This window comes from Zalophus californianus, chromosome 11 (assembly GCF_009762305.2).
Source record: "Zalophus californianus isolate mZalCal1 chromosome 11, mZalCal1.pri.v2, whole genome shotgun sequence".
NCBI lineage: Eukaryota > Metazoa > Chordata > Mammalia > Carnivora > Otariidae > Zalophus > Zalophus californianus.
Genome location: NC_045605.1, coordinates 103,279,773 through 103,287,591, shown reverse-complemented (window position 1 = coordinate 103,287,591; position 7,819 = coordinate 103,279,773).

Here is a 7,819-nt window from a genome sequence, read left to right as displayed (position 1 = left end):
TCTATGGTTTCCAGGGCCCGGGGCTCGCGCGAGGCCGGCCACGCGTGCGCGGGGAGGAGCGCGGGCGTAGAGCGCCGTCGCTGGGATTTCGGCTCGCTGAGCCTGGGGGGTCAGTGGCAGGGAGCAAGGTTATCGTCCGCGGGGCCGCGGGGCAAGGGCCGTTCTCGGGCTCGCCAACCCCAGGTGACAGTGCATTGGCAGAAGTGGTCAGTTTGTGGCAGCGTGACCACAGGATTAGTAAATAGGCCCTAGCCCCACGCTTCTCTTTTCTAACAACGGTCTTAAAATGAGAAACGGTTTGCGCGACCGTGCTCTGCAAATGCCGGGTGGGGGTTAGCCGGTACCAGGTAGTTAGCGGACACCAAAGTGAGTCAGAACCGGAGGCTCCGTCCTAGAAGCACAGTGAAGACACAAAGATGAAACGTGATCACCAGGTGACCCAGAGCGTGCAGGGGAGTTGAGAGGCCAAAGTACTCCTGGGTGGGAATGGAAAGAAGTTTCCCAGGGATGGCCTGTGAACTGGGTTTTGAAGCCTGAATACCATTTGGAGTAAGCACTTTCCGCAGGGGAGTGGAAAGAAAAGGAGTTTGCAGTGGGCCCAGGCTGACTGCCTCTTAAACCGCAGGGCAGGAAACAGGTAATTTGAATAGAGTGACTAACCCTCAAGGACTGTGCTGTACCCCTCGCTAGTTGGCTTGGAGGTGGGGCGGGAATTTTTTTCTTCTAGGCATAAAAGGGAAGGAGCAGAAGCAATTCCATGCACCTGGAGAGAGGTATGGAGAAGCCCTCCCACCAGGCGCGGTGGGTACATCGCCAGGCTTGTTTCCTTCCTCTCTCCTCTGCCTTCCTCTCTCCCCTTATGCCTCCCCTTGGCAGAACTTACTGCAAGCTGAAGGTTTTCTTTAGCGCGGGGAGCTCAGATGGGGAGGTAAGACTGAATTGCTCCTAGCACCCCAAGCAGCGGGAATGTCAGCATGGTTCCCCTGCACCCAAGTCCTCTGAGTGACAATGAGCCCAGAGAGCGGTGCGCACAGTAGATATGCCACATCTGAGGAGCCCAGGGTAATGGCTCAGCACCTTTGTAAGCAAGCAGCTAATAAGCCAGGGCCCCTGGGGAGAAGGAGCAATTACAGTGTAGACATATATACAGTAAGGGGTTAATATCCAAAATATATAAAGAACTGACACAGCTCAATAACAAAACAAAACAACAATCCGATTAAAAAATGGGCAGATGACATGAACAGACATTTTTCCAAAGAAGACCTACAGATGGCCAACAGACGCATGAAAAGATGCTCAACATCACTCATCATCAGGGAAATGCACACCAAAACCACAATGAGATATCACCTCACACCTGTCAGAATGGCTATTATCAAAAGGATGAGAAATAACAAATGTTGGCAAGGATGTGGAGAAAGGGAAACCCTTGTGCACTGCTGGTGGGAATGTATCTTAATGCAGCCACTCTAGAAAACATGGAGGTTCCTCAAAAAATTAAAAACAGAAATACCACATGACCCAGTAACTCCATTACTGGGTATTCATCAAAAGAAAACAAAACCCTAATTTGAAAAGATTGATGTGGGGCTCCTGGGTGACTTAGTGGGTTAAGCGTCTGCCTTTGGCTCAGGTCATGATCTCAGGGTCCTGGAATCGAGTGCCACATTGGGTTCCCTGCTCAGCAGGACGTCTGCTTCTCCCTCTGCAACCCTCCGCCCACCGCCCCGCTCATTTGCGCACTCGCGCGCGCTCTCTCTCTCTCTCTCAAAAATAAAATCTTTTAAAAAGAAAAGATACATGCGGGCGCCTGGGTGGCTCAGTTGGTTAAGCAACCGCCTTTGGCTCAGGTCATGATCCTGGAGTGCCGGGATCGGGTCCCGCATCGGGCTCCCTGCTCGGGAGGGAGTCTGCTTCTCCCTCTGACCCTCTCCCCTCTCATGCTCTCTCTCTATCTCATTCTCGCTTTCAAATAAATAAATAAAATCTTTAAAAAATAAAAATAAAGAAAAAGAAAAGATACATGCATTGCTGTGTTCACTGCAACATTATTCACAATAATAGCTAAGATACGGAAATTAAGTGTCCATCAATGGATGACTGAAGAAAGATGTGCTGCATATATATTCAATGGAATACTACTCAGCCATTAAAAAAATGAGATCTTGCCATTTGCAACAACATGGATAGACCTTGAGCATATTATGCTGAATGAAATTCAAGTCAGAGAAAGACAAATTACCATATGATTCCACTTATATGTGGAATCTAAAACAAAACAAAAAACAAATGAACAAACAAAACTCCTAGATAGAGAATAATTTGATGGTTGCCAGAGGGGAGGGTGGGAGGGTGGGTGGTGGGCAAAATGGGTAACGGGGATCAAGAAGTACAAACTTCCAGTTCTAAAATAAGTCATGGGGATGTAAAATTGTCTATAAATAACCCTACAATCCTTTTAATATGCATACGATCTATAGGAACATTCCCTTTTTCATTTGTAATATTGGTAATAGTGTCTTCTTTTTTTCTTGATCAGTCTAGCTAAAGATTTATCAACTTTTTAAAGAATTGACTTTGGTTTTATATATTTCTCTATTATTTTGTCCATGTTCTCTTTAGTTCTGGTCTTGGTTTTATTCTACTTTGCTCTTTTTTTCTAGTTGAAGGTAAAAATTTAGACCATTGATTTTGGTTTTTTAATATTTTTTCAAAGATTGCATTTATTTATTTGAGAGAGAGAGAGAGAGGGAGCACAAGCAGGGGGAGCGGCGGCAGAGGGAGAAGCAGACTCCCCGCTGAGCAGGGAGCCCGATGCGGGACCCGATCCCAGAACCCTGGGATCATGACCTGAGCCGAAGGCAGAGGCTTAACTTACTGAGCCACCCAGGTGCCCCAAGACCATTGATTTTAAATATTTTTTTCTAGTAAAAAGCTACATCATAGGCATTTTAATGTTTTATTTTCATTATTACTCAGTTCAAAGTATTAATTTCCTTATGATTTCTTCTTTGACACATGCATTCTTTACCAAGTGTATTATTTAATTGCTAAATATTTAGTGGTTTCCCCGTGTGGCAGTTATCAGTATAGTGCCCCTCAGCTCCAGATTCACCTTTCAGCACTTATTCTGTGATAGCGGACTGGACTTGAAGCATTTCTCCCTTACAATGAGCTCGGTGATAAGAGGATGCTAGAAGGACACTGCAGGAGAAAAGGGGTTTTCGTGGTTCCAGTGTGCGTCTGCTCTTGCTGCAGTCTGTCAGAGATGTGTACTGGGGGGACATCCAGTGGTGCTCTGCCCCAGCTGTGTGCCAAGAGTGGTGGGTCCCACAGCAATCTTTTAGCTTCAGCCCAGGTTTGGTGCTCACCTTGCCACAGCCTCACACCTGCAGTGCATCAGGATCCCTCTGTATCCTGCCCACCAGCCTCAGCTTGCAGCACCCCAGGGGCTGTTTCCCAGAGCTTTCCTCATACGGATACCAGAGGCTCCAGATCTCACCCTGCAGTAGTGCCCCGACTCTTCTGCATCCCCGCCCACCAGCCTTGGCTCACCCACACCCTGAGGTGTCGTTTCCTGGGGCCCTCCCAACAGAGACACCACGTTCACCATTAACTCCGTACAACATTGCATCTGATCATGCTACTCACTTCACAGCACAGGAACTCTGGCAATGGGCTTATGCCTACGGAATTAACAGGTCTTCCCACACATATTTCATCTCCTGGAACCAGGGGGCTTCCTTGAAAAGTGGAACAGCTTACTGAAGACTGGATTCTAGCACCAGGTGGGAGACAACACTATGAAAAAATGAGGGTTGCTTTACAGAATGAAGTACTTCTTTGAATGGGAGACCATCCTACGGTGCTGTCATCCCCCTGGCCAGCATAACATGGGTCCAGGAACCAAGGGGTGAGAGTAGGAATGACTCGTCCTATTACACCTTACCCACTCACAGAATTTTTGCCTCTTACCCTGAAAAATTGGAGCCTGCTGATTTGGAGATTTTAGTTCTCAAGTGAGGAATGTTCCACAAAGGGACACAAAAATGGTACCATGGAATTGGAAGAAGAGACTGCCACCTGGCCATGTTGGGCTCCTTATGCCACTAAACCACTGGGCAAAGGGAGGGGGTCCAGTCGATGGCTGACGTAATTGATGCTGATTCTCAAGGGAAAATTCCACTGCTGCTACACAATGGAGTTGAGGAAGACTATGTCTAGAACCCAGAGGATTCCCTGGGAGCACCTCTCAGTACATCCGTGCTTCCCCCAAAGCAGGGCAATTAAGGACTAAGATCTTTTAGAATGAGGGTTTGGGTTACTGTACCAGGTAAAGAGCCCAGAGCCCCAGAATCTCAGCTGAGGACAAGGGAAATATGGAATGGGTAGTTGAAGAAGGAAGCCATGGATATCAACTATGTCCTTGTGACCACTTACAAAAATGACCAGTTACAAAAACGAGGACTATAGTAGCTTTGCATGTGTTTCTTTGATTCTTGTATGTATATTTGTGTATACTGACAATTTTCTCCTTTTTACTCCCCTTTTTGTTTTATGTACAAATTGTGGGAGGCCAACTTTATAATTTAATCTTTAGGTAGTAGAATATTTCATGGAACCATGACTAAAATTGTGGAGTATTTACTAGAGCCAGCTCTGGATACAGTATTAGGACTGTGTCTTCTCATCTGGGAGAAGGGTGAGAATATCACTTTTAAGGATAGATAAATCTTATTGGTAGGAATATAACTGATTGGGAAGTCCAAATATATATAGAAGGGCACATATGGATTCTGAGTAGCCAAGAAGATGGATTCTGTTATCTATATTTTGCCTCTTGGCTCCAGATTCACCCTTTAGTACCTGTTCTTTGATAATGGACTGGTCTCAGCATTTCTTCCTTACAGTGAGCCTGATGTTAGCTTTGTCAGTAGAGGGCACTAGAAGGACACTGGAGGAAGGAAAGGACTTGTTTTCTCTGCTGCAGGGAGCTCTGGTTTGCTTTTCCTTGCTCCGGTGCCATGGTCTATCAGCAATGCCTGTGCATGGGGACGTCAGGGACCATGCGGGGGACAGTGCTCTGCTCCAGCTCCACACCAGGAGCAGGCACTCCCACAGCAACCTTGCAGGCCAGGTCCAGCCCCGCTGACTACTTTGTGGTGGCCCTGTGAGGGATGCTGCTTGCTCCAGGCCTTGCACCTGTGGCAACTCCCTGACTCTCTGCACCTGCACCCTCAGCCTTTTTTTTACCTATGCCCTGGACCATTTGTCCCAGAGCCCCCCAGGCATGGACACCACATGCCCACAGCAGTGCCCCGACTCCCTCTGTACATCTGCTCACCAACCTCGGCTCTTCTCCCAGGAGGGCTGATTCGCATGGCCCTCCATGCTTTGTGTGGCGGTCATGCACTCCAGGCCTCGTGCGCACACCTTTGGTCACCTTCCCAACAGTCTTGGCTCACCTGTGGCCTGGAAGGTTGTTTCCTGGGATCTTCCCAATGTGGATACTGTGGACTCTGGGCCTAGTGCCTGCAGGCTGTGCCCTTACGCTCCCTGTGCACCTGCTCACCAGCCTCGGCTCACCTGTGTCCTGGAGGGCTGTGTCTTGCCTGGCAGCCGGGAAGCAGCTCTGGCCTGGGCAAACCCATGAACTCGTCTACTGCCCAGTGGGCTGCAGTGAGGTCTAAACCCCAGTCTTAGGGTGGGACCCTGCCAAGTTTGTCCTTTCTTGGGTACTCTCCCTCAGCCCTCAGGTACCTTTTTAGAATTCTCTTTACATCTTCATAGTTACTCTTTTGCCATAACTTTATAATTTAATTTATAGTAAACTTGTCATGTTTGAATTACTGTATGGTTTCTGTCCCTGATTGGACCTAGACTGAACCACCTAGCTATCTTGTTACTGATTTCTAGCTCAATCCCATTATTGTCAAAGAACTACTGTTTAGGGGCACCTGGGTGGCTCAGTCTTTAAGTGTCTGCCTTCGGCTCAGGTCATGATCCCAGGGTCATGGGATCGAGCCCCGAATCAAGCCCCACATCAGGCTCCCTGCTCCTCGGGAAGCCCGCTTCTTCCTCTCCCACTGCCCCTGCTTGTGTTCCCTCTCTCGCTGTGTCTGTCAAATAAATAAATATTTTTTTTTTTTAAAAAGAACATACTCTTTACACTTTTAAATTTATTGAGAATTGTTTTATGGCCCAATTGTTTTATGGTATATACTGGTCAATATTCTGTGTGCTTGGGAAAAAATTGCATTCTACACTCATATATGTTATAAAGAAATTAATAGGAAAAAAGACAAAAAGTCTATTTAACTGGGCACTATTTCTGATGTGCTCCATTCCTTTCTGAGAATCTGAGTTTCCATCTGTCTGTTACTGTTTCCTTCAGGCCAAAGAATTCCTGTAGCATTTCTTGTAATGCAGGATTGTTGGCAGCTCATTCCTTTAATCTGAAAATGTCTTTATTTCAACTTCATTCTTGGAAGTATATTTTTGGTGAATGCTGAATTCTGATGACCTTTTTTTTTTTTCTTTTAGCATCTTAGAAATGTTATGTTCTCTCCCGGCTTCCAGTTTCTAGTGAGAAGCTAGCTTTCAATTGTTGTCCCTCTCTGTGTGGTGTGTTGTTTTCTCTTGATGTTTTCAAGATTTGCTTTTTGCCTTTAGCTTTCAATGATTTGACTAGGATGTCCTAGCAGTGGCTTTTCTGTGTTTCTCAAGGTGGGTTTGTGCGGTATCTTAAATCTACAAATCTCTCTTTCATCAAATTAAGGAAACTTTTGGCCATTTCTTCCCCAAATATTTTTTCTGCTCTGTGCCTTCTCTTTGCCTCCTAGGACTCCAATTACAATACGTCAGACTGTCTGATATGATATAACTAGTCTGTGGAAGTTTTTTTTTTTTTTTCATCCTTTTTTCCCCTTTGTTTTTCAGCTCAGGTAATTTCTACTAATCTGTCTTCTAGTTCGCTGACTCATGGTTATCTCCACTTTTGCTGTTAAATCCATCCATTTAATTAAAAAATTCCCAGTTGCTGTCATTTTTATTTCCAGAATTTCTGTTTTTCAAAAATTATCTGCTTCTGTGCTGAGGTCACCTATCATTTTGCTGAGAATGTATTTTCATTGCCACTTTAATATCCTTGTCTGGTTCCCATATCTGGTTCATCTCAATGTCCATGTCAGTTTTTTTTTTAATTATTTTTATTTTTTTATTTAAAATATTTTATTTATTTGAGAGAGTGAGCGAGAGAGAGAGAGAGAGAGAGCATGAACACACGGAGGGAGAGGGAGAGGCAGACTCCCTGCTGAGCAGGGAGCCCGATGCGGGACTTGATCCCAGGACCCTGAGATCATGACCCAAGCTGAAGGCAGACACTTAACCGACTGAGCCACCCAGATGCCCCTCAGTGGTTTTTTGTTTTTTTTTTTAAGATTTATTTGAGAAAGAGAGAGCACAAGCAGGGGGAGCGGCAGGTAGAGGGAGAGGGAGAAGCGGGCTCCCTGCTGGTGGGGCTGGATCCCAGGACCCTGGGATCATGAACTGAGCCCAAGGCAGACACTCAACCAACTGAGCCACCCAGGCGCCCCACCATGTCAGTTTTGAATGTGAAAGTGTGGAGACTCTGGTTTCTGTTCCTTGTCTGCAAAGACTAATGTTCCTTTGGTTGCATCAGGTAATCAGCCTGGCTGGAGACACACCTGAGGGCACCCTTACTGGGTGGAGGGCTCCAATCTCAGTCTAGATCTTCTGTCTTTAGCTGAGATGCCATGAGTCTGCATTGCACATACGTGGCGCAGGGCTTGGGCAG